The sequence below is a fragment of the Erinaceus europaeus genome, unplaced genomic scaffold (genome assembly GCF_950295315.1).
Source record: "Erinaceus europaeus unplaced genomic scaffold, mEriEur2.1 scaffold_386, whole genome shotgun sequence".
Classification (NCBI taxonomy): Eukaryota; Metazoa; Chordata; class Mammalia; order Eulipotyphla; family Erinaceidae; genus Erinaceus; species Erinaceus europaeus.
Window position 1 is genome coordinate 44,713 of NW_026647628.1, and position 14,998 is coordinate 59,710.

Here is a 14,998-nt window from a genome sequence, read left to right on the forward strand (position 1 = left end):
CACATATTGTAGCAACAGAACAGAAATAGAGGCTTTAGGAGAAAAAAATAAAAGACCCAGAAATGGAGTGGCATGCTGACTAGAGCCTTGGACTCTTCACACAAGGTCCCAAGTCTAACCCCTGCATCTCGTGTGTTGAGTGATATTCTGGTCCTCTCTCTCCTCCTCTCAACAAGTCTTAAAATGAATCTTTAATTCAACTCTCTGAAGACTTAGCTGAGATCCACAGACTCAGATGTGCTTTGTTTTTTTCCCCTCCTCCAGGGTTATTGCTGGGCTCGGTGCCTGCACCATGAATCCACCGCTCCTGGAGGCCATTTTTCCCCCCTTTTGTTGCCCTTGTTGTAGCTTCGTTGTGGTTATTATTGCCCTTGTTGATGCAATTCGTTGTTGGATTGGACAGAGAGAAATGGAGAGAGGAGGGGAAGACAGAGAAGGGGAGAGAAAGATAGACACCTGCAGACCTGCTTCACCGCCTGTGAAGCGACTCCCCTGCAGGTGGGGAGCCGGGGACTCGAACCGGGATCCTTACGCTGGTCCCTGCGCTTTGCGCCACATGCGCTTAACCCACTGCGCCACCGCCCGACCCCCCAGATGTGCTTTTTTAATATCCACAGGTGAAGGATGTGGACAATATGTTGTCTAACTTGGAAAAATACCAGTCAGATCTGTCCCACTTATTTCACTTTCCATTTATTTTTCACAGTACTACTCAACTCAGGTTGTGGTGATGTGAGGGAAAGAAATTGGAACTTCAGGCTAAAAGTTTGTTGAGCAGGTCAGGGTTGTATCTCCCTGATACACTAGAGATGACTTTTTATCACCAGTGTGCAGAGTTACAGAAACATACCTGACCACAAGCACAACAAAGAACACACATCAATCACTTGAACTACTGATCTAAATGATCAGGCAGATCTCTAGCCACTTCATCTGTTCCCAAAGGGGCTTGAAGTGGGGCAAATGTTTATGATATAAGTGTAACCAAGGGCTAGCTAAGGAACTCACTGAGATAGTGTGGGACTTTGCCATGTGTGTGGCCCAGGTTTGAGTAAAAGATCTACCGTATTGAGAGAAAGCATCAAGGCTGTGGTATCATTCTCTGCTTGTTTACCTCAAAATTAAAATAAGCAACCAAACACATTCATATGAAAATATTTTATTGACAGCTTTATGCCACAATAGACTGCTTCACAAATGAGTTCAAGACAGACAGGAATAAAAAATGTCAAGTTAATACTCTTCACCCTCATCATCTCCATTAGCACTATCTGCTCCAATCTCCTCATAATCCTTCTCTAAGGCAGCCATGTCCTCTCGGGCCTCAGAAAACTCTCCCTCCCCCATGCCCTCACCGATATACCAATGGACAAATGCACGCTTTGCAAACATTAGGTCAAACTTGTGGTTCAGCCGGGCCCAGGCTTCAGCAATGGCTGTGGTGTTACTCAGCAAGCACACAGACCGCTGGACCTTGGCCAGGTCTCCACCAGGGACCACAGTGGGAGGCTGGTAATTAATGCCAACTTTGAAGCCAGTGGGGCACCAGTCCACAAACTGGATGCTATGCTTGTTCTTAATGCTGGCAATGGCAGCACTGACATCTTTGGCGACCACGTCACCATGGTACAACAGGCAGCAGGCCATGTATTTACCATGGCGAGGGTCACATTTCACCATCTAGTTGTTTGGCTCAAAGCATGCCTTGGTGATTTCCGGAACTGAAAGTTCTTCATGGTATGCTTTCTCAGCAGATATTACAGGGGCATAGGTGGTTAAAGGGAAGTGGATGCGGGGATAGGGCACCAAGTTGGTCTGGAATTCTGCCAGGTCAACATTCAGGGCTCCATCAAACCTGAGGGAAGCAGTGATGGAGGACGCTACCTGCCTAATAAGGCGATTGAGGTTGATGTAGTTTGGTCGTTCAATGTCCAGATTTCGACAACAGATGTCATAGGTGGCTTCATTGTCTACCATGAAGTCACAGTCACAATGTTCCAGGGTGCTGTGAGTGGTGAGGATGGAGTTGTAGGACTCCACGACAGCTGTGGACACCCAGGGAGATGGGTAGATGGAAAACTGGAGCTTGGACTTCTTGCCATAGTCGACAGAGAGACGCTCCATCAGGAGAGAGGTGAACCCAGAACCAGTTCCCCCACCAAAGCTGTGGAAAACCAGGAATCCCTGAAGACCTTCGCACTTGTCGGCCTGCAAAATAAATTAAGTCTTGAAGGTATCTACAGTGACTTTTCTGAATCTCTGATTACAGTGGCCAAGCTTATAAAAGAAATATGAATAATGCTTGTAAAACAGTCAGGACTTTGAGGAATTTAAGTATTCAGAGAAACTTCACAATCAATTACTTGTTGGGGAAAATTCCACTAAAATGGCTATTTTATTTTTTATTAGTGATTTAATATTGATTTACAAAGTTATAGATAATGGGGTATAATTTCACACTGTTACCACCACCAGAGTTCCACACTCTCATTCCTTCCCCTGGAAACTGTATTAGTAATCCCAAGGTCACAGATATGGATTGGCCAATTTCCTTTTTTTTTTTTTTTTGCCTCCAGGATTATCTCTGGGGCTTGGTTCTTTCTCTATGAATCCACAGTTTCTATGTTTTCTGGCTTTTTAAAAAATATTTTGATATGAGAGAAGTTGAGAGGGGAAGGGAAGACAGAGGGGAATAAAGATAGATACCTGCCACCTAACTAACCATTTATGAAGTGACCTCGCTGCATGTGAGGAGCTAAAGGCTTAAACCAGGATCTTTCAGTGGGTGCTTGTGCTTTGCAATATGTGCACTTAAACTGGCACACCACTGCCAGGCCCCCAATTGACTTAATTCTATAACTAGCTGTACTTACACATATTTGCCCATTTTACTGTAGTCTTAACTTTTCTTTCTACATATATTACTATGTCCAAATGCCTTTCTTTTTTCCTCTTCTCTCTCTGGGTCCTGATGGAATTGGAGTTCTGAGCCCTCTGGTCATCTTCCCCTAATATTTCTCCCCCTCTGGGATTATATACCAATGTTCTTTATGGGGTATGGAAGGTGAATGTTCTGGCTTCTGTAATTGCTTCTCTGCTGGACATGGATGATGGCAGGTCAATCTATACCCCCAGTGAAAAAGGCTGTTTAAAAAGTAAACTACCTTCATTTCTGAAATTAAAGGAATCACAAGATCTGTAATGACTGTATAGTTTATTTTTGAAACAGAATGTAATCTTTGTTGCCCTTGGTGTGACCACAGAGCAAGGGAAACTTATCAGTTGGAGTGTGACCAAGATAGCCTGTAACCACTGCCTCTGTGTAATGGATACTTCAGAAAGATTTATCAAACAGAAGGGAAAACACAAAGCAGAATTAGGTGTAATGCACCAAAGTAAAAGACTCAGGTTGGGGGGGCGAGTGTTTAGGTCCTGGAATGTGATAGTAGAGAAGGGTGGGGGTGGAGGGGGGTGTTAGATTATTATGTGGAAAACAGAAATGTTACCCATGTACAAACTACTATAGTTTACTGTCAACTGCAAACTATTAATCCCTCAATAAAGAAAAAAGATTTGGTAACAAGTTTCTGAGCAGGAATATATCAGAACCATCAAGTTCCAATGGAATCAGGTACTGGAGTCAGGTCAGGTCTAGGTCTGGCTCCAGCAGGTTCCTTTCTGTGTGGTTTTAACAAAGTTAATTATTCAGTTTTATATATTTCACTAAATACTAACTTGAAACAGTGATCAGCACAGTGAGGAGTAGTTACCAGAAAGAAAGTTGATAAAAGTGATTATTACAATTCAAGACCCCCCCCAACACACACACACACACCTCACTGGGGTTTCCTACTTATATGGGAAGTGTTGGCTGACAAACTAGTATTCTATGAAAGGTTGCTAAAAAATGGTATCTAACACTCACCTATCAAAAGGTGTTCAGATTTGTGGACATTCTCCACTGACCTCTGTGAGACCCATTTATAAACCATGATGGTTATTGTTCTTAAATGTCATCAAAATAAAACAGAAAAGAGAAGCTGGTCTTGCTGCAAATAGTTGTGCCATAGCCCAAGAGTGTCTCGGCTGAGAGTCTAGATGTTCAGTGAGGGCCATCAGTGTGCGAAGAGTTCTTGTAGTTAGTCCCACGCCACATTGAGCAAGTGATGTTATCTTATCAGTTTCCGAATCTGATCGGAGACAGGGTCTATAACCTCCCTGCCCAAGCTGTAATGTCCACGAGCATAGTTATTAGCAGCGTCTTCCTTGCCCGTGATGAGCTGATCAGGGTGGAATAGCTGGCAGTAGGGGCCACTGCGAATTTCATCTGCAAAGGGAAATCATAGAAGCCTCTCACCACTAGCCCTGTGTAAGAAGACCCAGCCTTAAGGTGTCTGTGGAGTCCCAGGACACACCCCTGGGATCTCACCCAGGTTACAGGCCAACTCACCAATGACTGTGGGTTCCAGGTCTACAAACACTGCCCTTGGTACACGATTGCCAGTGCTAGTTTCACTAAAAAAGGTGCTGAAGGATTCATTTCCATCCCCAGTGGACCTGTCACTGGGCATCTGGCCATCAGGCTGGATGCCGTGTTCCAGGCAGTAGAGCTCCAGCAGGCATTACCGATCTGGACACCAGCCTGGCCAATGTGGATAGAGATGCACTGACGCTGTGGGAGGAAGATGCCCATATATATTATATATATTTATTTATCTGATTGTTTTTTTAACCAAAGCACTGCTCAGTTCTGGTTTGTGGTGGTAGGGAGGGGAGAAATTGATTCTGGAACATTGGAGCCTCAGGCATGAGAGTCCCTGCATAACCATTGTGCTATTTACCCCCTCTGCAGGTGAACTATTTATGAATGATTCACTCTCAGGGTTCTGGTTGGTGTACCTGGTTGTGTGCAAAAATTAATGTGCAAAGAAACTGGCTCTAGGGAAACATCACAAGTGGTAAAGCCAAGCTGTGTCTCTCTTTCCCTTTCGACCCATCCCATCCTTCTCAATTTCTGTCTATCCTATCAAACAGAAGGGAAAAAAATGGTCACCAGCAGGAAAAGTGGATTCATGTAGGTAAGGAGATCAGCAATAACCCTGGTAGGGAAAAAAAAAGACTTCCAGGGTGGAGCTATGGTGGCCTATTCACAGAAAGTTGTCCCTTCACCAGAAAACAAATGTTGATATTATAACAAAATAACTAAACAAATTTCATCAGAGAACATCTGGGTTTTTTGGTAAAGAAAGGATCATTAATATTTGAAAGTCATTGATTGTGTGGACTCCAGGAGCCGGGGGAAGGGAGAAAAGGACATTAACAGAAACGCAGCATTGAGAGTGGGGATATATAGCATACTGGATATGCAAAGAAACGTGGCTGAGGCTCTGAAGTCCCAGGTTTAATACCCTGTACCACTATAAACCAGTGATGAGCAGTGCTCTGGTATAAATAAATAAATAAATAAATAAATAAATAAACGCAGCATTGCTTAGACATCAGCTACCATATTTGCATTTGCTTTAGATCCACCTGGTGGATATTAAAGGGCCTCCTGGAAACCATTCAGGAACCTAGTGGTTTAAGAGAGTTTAAGTTACTGTTTAGGGATATAGAAGCCACAATCTATTGTGTGAACCCCAGAGGGTCCATCCAGGAGCACTAGGGAAATGATTTTTCTTCCTTCATGGCAGCCAAGAAGCTTACCAAAGTCTAAGTTGTCCCAAATGGCATAGAAACCCTGGTGAATGGGATCAGACCACCCTGCAAGGAGGAAAGTGACTTTTACTTCAAAGCAGAGTTCCCACTTTTAGGAATCAATCTGGAAATAGTAGGAGGTCTGGAATCCCCCTACCCCTCCCCTGCCCCTGACAGACTGTTTAAGGGACATCAGGTGTCATAATACTGCAGTACTATTTCATCCCCATTGCAACTCAAATATAAGGCAGAACCCAGCACCATTTGCTGGCCAACAACAGAAACCAAACAGATGTGTAAAACTAGGAAAATGCGGGTGCTGCATAACCAAGAAATTCAATGATACAGTTACAGAAGAGCTATCAGCAGAGGAAGAATTTAGCAACTGCATTGTCAGGAAATTTGAAGAAACAGATTAAGAAGGAAGCGACTTTAAAGTGTCCCTTGATAGTAAAATGGAAAACTTGAAAACAGTTATAGGGGATGAAGGACACTTTGTATACATTCCACTCTCAAGTAACAAGTAAAGGAATTAGACTTACCCACATAGAACAGACAATATCAGAAATAGAAGACAGGGAGTCGGGCGGTAGCACAGCGGGTTAAGCGCAGGTGGTGCAAAGCGCAAGGATGGGCATAAGGATGCGGGTTCGAGCCCCCGCTCCCCACCTGCAGGGGAGTCGCATTATAGGCGGTGAAACAGGTCTTCAGGTGTCTTTCTCTCCCCGTCTTCCCCTCCTCTCTCCATTTCTCTCTGTCCTATCCAACACCAACAACAACAATAAAAAAAAAACAAGGAAAACAGAAGGGAATAGATAAATAGTAAAAAAAAAAAGAAAGAAAAAGAAAAAAAAGAAAAAAGAAAAGAAAAGAAATAGACAAACTAGCTATACTCTTTGAATTCAAAGTAGGAGGAGAAAAATAACCTTTAGGAAAAATGAAGCAACTCTTAATTTTTTTTACATTTATTATCTATTCCCTTTTTTGTCCTTGTTTTACTGTTATAGTTATTATTGGTGCCATCATTGTTGGATAGGACAGAGAGAAATGGAGAGAGGAGGGAAAGACAGAGAGGGGGAGAGAAAGATAGACACCTGCAGACCTGCTTCACCACCAGTGAAGTGACTCGTCTGCAGGAGGGGAGCTGGGGGCTTGAACCGGGATCCTTACACCAGTCCTTGTCCTTTGTGCCACATGTGTTTAACATGCTGTGCTACTGCCCGACTCCCATGAAGCAACTCTTCAAGAGGATTAAAGACTATTATGAAAGTAATATCAGGATTATGAGTGTCTCAGAAGGAAAGGATAAAAAGGAAGGGAGCAAAGACTACATTCAAGGAAAAGATAACAGAACATTTCCAAATGTGTGATTTGGTCAGAAGGCAGATGTTCAGGAAGGAGACAGAACTCTCAAATTTCTAAACCCAAATAGGATTACATTAAGAAACATCACTGTGAAATTATATAAAGTAAAATAATAAAGTGATTCACACACACACACACACACACACACACACACACAGTATAGTCAGATTCACAGAAGATTTTCCTGCAGGAACCATGGAGGCCAGGAGAGAGAAGTGGTATATTCAAGGTTTTAAAACAATAGGGTATGAAGAACACTTTGAATTCCTTCCAGTATCAAATAGCAAGTAAAATAAGTAGACTCAGCCATGTATAAGAGAACATCAGAAACAGAAGACAAACTGGCTACACTCTCTAAAAATGTGCCAGTCTCACACATTTTATGCTAGAAGACTATCATTCAAATATGCAAGAGCAATCAAAACAGTGCCAGACATACAAAAACAAAGGAGTTTGCCATCGCCAGACTTGCTTTGCAAGAGTTACTGAAAGGAATGTCACAGAGAAATAAAAAAGGAACATTGAACACTCAACAAAGTGATACATAGTAAAACAGATCATAGAGCACAGCCATAAAAATATGAGACATCAAGGACTGGGGTGGTGGTGCACTTGGTTGAGTGCACATGTAAAATGGGCAAGGACCCAAGTTTTAGACACTGGTCCCCACCTTCAAGGGGAAAGCTTTGCAAGTGGTGAATCAGCATTACAGGTGTCTCTCCATCTCTCTCCCTCTCTATCTCCCCATTCCTCTCAATTTCTGGCTATCTCTATCCAATAAGTAAATAAAAGTAATTAAAAATTAAAATATAACCATTTACAAAAGATATGAAACAACTTTAAAATATGAAAGAAGTGGTAATGGATAAATCTTGCTAGTGAAAAGAACAATGAGAAAAGAACATTTTTTCAAAAGATTCTTTTAGGCTGAGAAGACAGCATAATGGTTATGCAAGAAACTTTCATGCTTTTTTAAAGTTTTTTTAAATGTATTTTTAATATTTATTTTTATTTATTTATTCCCTTTTGTTGCCCTTGTTTTATTGTTGTAGTTATTATTGTTGTCATTGTTGTTGGATAGGAAAGAGAGAAATGGAGAGGGGAGGGGGAAGACAGAGAGAGGGAGAGAAAGACACCTGCAGACCTGTTTCACCACTTGTGAAGCAACACCCCTGCAGGTGGGGAGCCAGGGCTTGAACCGGGATCCTTATGCGGGTCCTTGTGCTTAGCGCCACCTGCACTTAACCCACTGCGCTACAGCCCGACTCCCTCATGCTTTTTTTAAAGAAAGGATTAATTAACAAAAAGGAAAAAAAAAAGAACATTAGTGGAAAACTAGTGAAATCCATAAAAAGCTTGGAGATTAGTTCATAGTTATGTATCATTGTCAATATTCCAATTTTGACAAATGTACCTGGCTAAGTCATATGTTAACACTTGGGGACACTGCATGAAGGATAGTAGTGGTTCTTTTGCAGCTTTTCTGTAATTCTTAAATCACTTCCAAATAAAATGTTTATTAAAAATAAAACCTCAAAAAAAAGAAACTTTCATGCCTGTAGCTCTAATGTCCCAAATACAATTTCCAGCATTACTATAAGCTAGAGTTGAGCAGGACTCTGGTCTCTACTGTCTCTTTATATATTTCTCTCATAATAATTTTGTTTATTTTTTGAAGACTGTTAGGATTTCAGGTCCTGGTGCAAGATGGTGAAGGTGCACCTAGGTGGGGGGGCAGGTTAGAGTGTTTTGCAGAGAACTGAGAAATTTTACACATGTACCAAAAACTGTATTTACTGTTCATGAGTTAGGTGGTAGAACAGCAGGTTTAGGGCACATGGCACAAAGCATAAGGACTGGCCTAAGGATTCCAGTTCGAGCCCCCAGATCCCCACCTGCAGGGGAGTTGCTTCATAGGCAGTGAAGCAGGTCTGCAGGTGTCTATCTTTCTCTCCCTGTCTTCCCTTCCTCTCTCCATTTCTCTCTGTTCTATCTAACAATGATGACATCAATAACAATCATAACCATAACAATAAAAATCAAGGGCAACAGAAGGGAAAATAAATAAATGAAAACCTCTTAGATGTATTTACATTAAACCTATGTAATACTTTCATGTATAATGCATTCACACACATAGAGTTCTCTATGTATTTTTAAATGAAGTAATTATCTCTAGTATGTTTGAGTCTCTCCTACAACTCTGTTTTGTTTTTTAATCCCTTCTATATGTAATACTTTGAGGTTATTTAATTTGATATATGTGTTCAAGGATTCTTATTACTGTTTACATCTATAGCCAAATTACCTACATTTCTAAACCAGATGGCTTAGCTTATATGTTCAATATAAAGAACTGAAATACATGGACTTGTATAGGTTTAAAAAGTCAGATTTTGGCAAAATTATAGTGGTTATCTTTGAAGGGAGGTGGAGAGTGGTGAGAGTACTGAATGTGGTGGTTGGTGTGGTATGGAACTACACGCTTTTGTAATCTTATGATATTTTAAACCATTTAATGACTTATAAAAATTAAAAAAAACAAATTAACCAAAAAGAAAAGAAATGACTCATACCTGACTAAGTAACCAGCTTTTTGTATAATTATCTTTCTGGAAGCCTCTCCTGCTCAAGGACTATTTCCCAAACATGTTTTGTGAAAGACAGTTCAGAGACATGCTTTGGGAATCCAGAGATATTAATGAACTGCTAGGTTAAGACTAGAGACCGCACCCTAGTTTTGTAGCTGCAATTGATATTCAGAGTAAGGACTATACCATTTTACAAGGACAGAGTAGTAGCTCTTGCACCATTTCCCTCAGCATCTGGGAAAAAGCCTGGTGAGAACGCCAATGCATGCAAAATTCCTCCTTCCAGCTCTCATTCATTCTGATAACTTTGTACCTTTTGAGTTCACCTGGTCTTTCTTTAGTCCTATTCTTGTAGAAGAACTTTTCTTTCTCTGTTTAAAACTAGCTTGAATCAGCAAACTACAGTCAAATGATTCATTTAGAAAATGCCAGATAAGCAGAAGTTAGGTACATTCTAAATATTGGAAGCATATAACCTTGTGGAACACATCTTTTTAAACAGCATTTTCCTTTTACTACCAACACTCCTGAGGGAAGAGGAGTGTGTCACAAAGACTTTGCTGTTTCCTAGTAAAATACATATTTATCAGAGTGAAGAAATTGTACAGTTTTTTAGAGTTTAATAATACCAGGAAACTGCTTTCCTTTTCTTGCTAAGCAAAGCCACCCATTAGTTACCAAAATCACTCCCAGTTAACAAAGAGAATGAACAGAAAACTTATATGTAAACACATGAAAAAAGGGGGAAAAGGGTGCCGATTATAATTCATTATAAGCCATAAAAGATAATTTTAGACATCCAAATTATCACCAGCAAATATCCCATTGCATTTCTCCTTGAGCCAGAGGATTTCAAGCTTTCAAAAGTTGTGAAAAGGAAAGTAAAGAACTTTCCACACTAGCTAAGCTTTCTTTTTTTTAAAAAATATTTATCCCCTTTTGTTGCCCTTGTTTTATTGTTGTAGTTATTATTGTCGTTCTTGATGTAATTGTTGTTGGATAGGACAGAGAAATGGAGATAGGAGTGGAAGACAGAGAGGAAGAGCGAAAGATAGACACCTGCAGACCTGCTTTACCTCTTTTTTATTTATTTATTTATTTTTATTTTTTATATTTATTTTATTTATTTATTCCCTTTTGTTGCCCTTGTTGTTTTATTGTTGTAGTTATTATTGTTGTTGTCATTGTTGGATAGGACAGAGAGAAATGGAGAGAGGAGGGGAAGACAGAGAGGAGGAGAGAAAGATAAACACCTGCAGACCTGCTTGACTGCCTGTGAAGTGACTCCCCTGCAGGTGGGGAGCTGGGATTCAGGATCCTTATGCCGGTCCTTGTGCTTTGTGCCACCTGCGCTTAACCCGCTTCTCTACAGCCAGACTCCCCTGCTTTACCTCTTGTGAAGCAACTCCCCTGCAGGTGGGGGGGCAGAAGAGTCAAACCAGGATCCTTATGCCGGTCCTTGTGTTTTGTAGCCACTTGCCCTTAACCCTCAGCACTACCTCTCAACTCCCTCTAGCTAAGCTTTCTAAGGGGCCATTACCATAACCTGAGGTAATGTCTTCAGTTATCACCACCTTTGAGTTTTGATCCTTCTTTCCACATCCACTTCCATAAAACAGACATGGTACTCTAACCAAGTCGGCAAACTCATTGTCACTGGTGTGCTCTTCCTTTCTCATTCAGACTGTATTTGTGTGTGTGTGTGTGTGTGTGTGTGTGTGTGTGTGTGTGTGTGTGTGTGTGTGTGTGTGTGTGTGTGTAGTGGGGCGTTATTCTAGTGAACCCATGCATAGCAATAGCCCACTACTATATCATGCTCAATTTTAACTAGATTATTTCACAGCTCCAGAAAACTGGAGACAATTGGATATCTGTTTATGGCTGTCCCCAAGGCCAGGGTTATAAAATACCTGAAAGGGGTAGTCAGGCGATAATGCAGTGGGTTAAATGCATGTGGCACAAAGTGCAAAGACCAGTGTTAAGGATCCCCACCTGAAGGGGAGTCACTTCACAAGAGCTGAAGCAGGTCTGCAGGTGTCTGTCTTTCCCCCTCTCAGTCTTTCCCTCCTTTCTCCATTTCTCTGTCTTATCCATCAATAGCAACCACAATAAAACAGGTGCAACAAAAGGAAATAAATAAATACTAAAAACAAACAAACAAACAAAAAACACCTGAATAGATCCTGTAATAGAGACTAAGGGCTTCTTTGACTGAAGAAGAGCTTTCTGTGGTTCCCAACTTTCTTTTATCCTGCTGCAGTATAATCTGCATCTTGCAAAGCCATGTGGCTACAGCTCTGCTCTCCTGTGCTCACCCCCCTGGAATTTAGGCAGGTAAGTGGCACAAGGTGGAATCAGTATAGATCTAATTTAAAACCAGCAGTTGTCTCATCAAAAACAAATGAAGGGGGTCGGGAAGTAGCACACGTGTCACACAGCATGAGGGCCGGCATAAGGATCCTGGTTCAAGGCCCAGGCTCCCCACCTGTAGGGGAGTCCCTTCACAGGAGTGAAGCAGGTCCGCAGGTGTCTTTCTCTCCCCTTCTGTCTTCCCATCAAATACCCTTTTTTCTCTGTCCTATCCAATAACAAACAGGATTAACAATTAACAATAATAACCACAATGAGGCTACAACAACAAAGGCAACAGAAAGGGGGGAAAATGGCCTCTAGGAGCAGTGGATTCATGGTACAGGTATTGAGTGATCCCCAGCAATAAGCCTGGAGGCAAAAAACAATTAAATTAAAAAAAGAAAGTTTTAATTTAACCAGGAGGCCTCATTAGGTCTGTTGTTTTTGCTCTCCTGCCCTTTTAAAGGTCTCAGTACTCCCTAACTTGCTCCATCTAGTATCTTTTGGTGAAAAGCACTCAAGTACTTTATTACAGTCAGAAATATTTTTGTAACTGTGTGCTAGTCTCTGAAGGAGCAACAGATCAACTAATCACTGTTAATTGTTCTTCACTAGATATTTGTAAGCCCACTATTAAATCACCCATTAAAAAAGAATAGATACTGTTGTAATATTTGACACACAATTGTTTTAAAACATGGCTTATTTTTGGATACAAACTCAAAGACAGTTGTTTCCAATACCTATGGGAAGCATACTCAAGTTGTATATAATTTCATGCTTTTTTAAAACCCAAGAGGTTGTCAGTCCTGGTCTACTCTGGTTTTATAGGAAACCATCTTTTTTTTTTAATTCTTACACATTTTATTGTGTCTAGTGATGTTAGAAAAATGCTTAGAATGACACAATAGGAAGCTGACTATATTCTTTCATGCATCATAATGTCTCCTGAAGGATCTCACTAGACCAGAGATACTCAACCCTTAGCTTGCATTAGAACCACCCAGAACATTCTTAAAAACAGACTGCTGACAGAGAGCGGAACTTTTGCTTGTCTGATATCTTCAGAGTTGGTGAGGATTCTTCCCATCTTAGAAACATCTTCCAATTTCACCCAGATATAATATTCTAAGAGTAGAACAACACCTTCTTTTTGGATTCATTAAATCACACTATTTCTCACATACAGGAGATAGTTAATAAATAATTATTTTAAAAATTCTGGGATTAGCAGAGTCGCGTATTTGGCTAATAGGGCTCTAGGGGGCCTCAGTTAACAGTAAAGTCAGCTACCAAAGAGAAGAGCCTAATTCCATCTGTTAGCTTTGTCGTTTTCTTTTTCTTTTTTTAATTTATTTTTTATTTAAGAAAGGATAAATTAACAAAACCACAGCTTTGCTATTTTTATGCAGTTGGGAGATTCTACTTTTGAATTTGAAAATAAACATTTTCCTTCAACATAATGTTATTCAGGTGTATGTATGCATCAAATCCTAATTCCTTTCCTTTATGTGCAAGTAGCCAAAATAGGATAAGATCTAACAAATTGTTAAATCTAGGAGAAATTATATATTGAACTTTCCTTTAAATTCAATTAACTTGTATTTACATTGACTTTAATGCCTGTGAATATATGTGACTGGGAAGTTGTTCAGTGGTAAAGCTCATCCCTTACAAATGTGGCAGGTCTAAGTTTCTATCCCTGAAGAACATAAAAAAGAAAACCAGATCATAAATGAATGCTACTATGGTCTCTCTCATAGAAATGTACAAAGACATCCCAACTTCAACAAGGCAGCTAAAACTAGACAAAAGTTGTTCCTTATAATGGAGGTGTCTTTTTTTTTCTTTTTAATTTCCCTAGCAGCTAAGGCAAAACTGGCTCATGTCTACCAAAACTGCTTCTTTCTTTCTGACACCCAACAGATTTACACTTCCTTCCCTTCCTTGTAGGTGTGGCTGTGTTCATAAAATTCTTGCCAAGAAATGTGGCTATGAAGGGTGTAAACTACAGCCACCTGGAGTGAGCCACACACACACACAAAAAAAAAAATTCTCACAGCATTCCTTGCTCAGAGCAGGACAGACAAGAAGATAGAAGGAACCTGTTCTTTGAATGACCCTATGGAACAGAATAATCCACACCCTCCACTATCTTTACTTCGGCAAGAAATAGACCTCTATTGAACTAACCTATTAAGATGGAGAGATTTTTTTTTCTGTTGGAATTGCTTTTAGCTCTCCAACCAACATCCTAAATTAGTATTCTGTAGCTGATTCCTGTCATCATATCATTAAGGAGCACATTTTGATAAAAGTATCACCTGCAACAATTTAGAAGTCAAACAACATAGGAATTCGTTTGCTAAAGTTATCCCTTATAAAGAGGAATTGGATTGTGATAGTTAATGACTGCCTTCGCACAAGGATAATGAGAATGCAACTAGTATTGAGTAATTCTATTTTTCTTTTCCTTTATGATTTATTTATTGGTCAGAGAAAGAGAAGATCAGAGCTTCACTACAGCAAATTTAGTGCTAAGGATTGAAGTCAGTAACTCCTGCTTCAGGTTCCAAGATCTATTTTTGTACCTCCTTCTTGGGAATGAGAATTTCTAAGTAGAGACAAAAGGAAAATAAATAAAGGGATTTTGCAATTTGTAAAAACTGATAGCCATCTGAACTTAGCAATAGAAAGACAGCTGGTTTAGAAAAGTCAATTAAACAAAATGACTTGGGTTCACATGGTAGAAAGACTGGTAAAGCATACAAGTTACTAGGTTCAAGGACCCTCCTTCAACTTCCAAATCTCCATCTGCATGTGGGAATTTTCAGTGGGATAGGTTGCAAGACTCTCTCTCTCCTTATTTATCTTTGTCACTATTATAATTAAAAATAAAGTAAAATAAAATAAAATAAAATACCATGCAGTGGCTCAGTCAGTAAAGTGCACGTGTTACATAGTTCAAGGACCAGGGTCCCTGCCTTCAACGG

At 40.3% G+C, this 14,998-nt stretch overlaps 1 pseudogene; it reads right to left on the minus strand.

The window, feature by feature from the left end:
• Positions 1-1,233: 1,233 nt before the first annotated feature.
• On the minus strand, positions 1,234-4,632 carry LOC132536396 (tubulin alpha-8 chain-like; annotated as a pseudogene).
• Between the last annotated feature and the right edge of the window lie 10,366 nt (positions 4,633-14,998).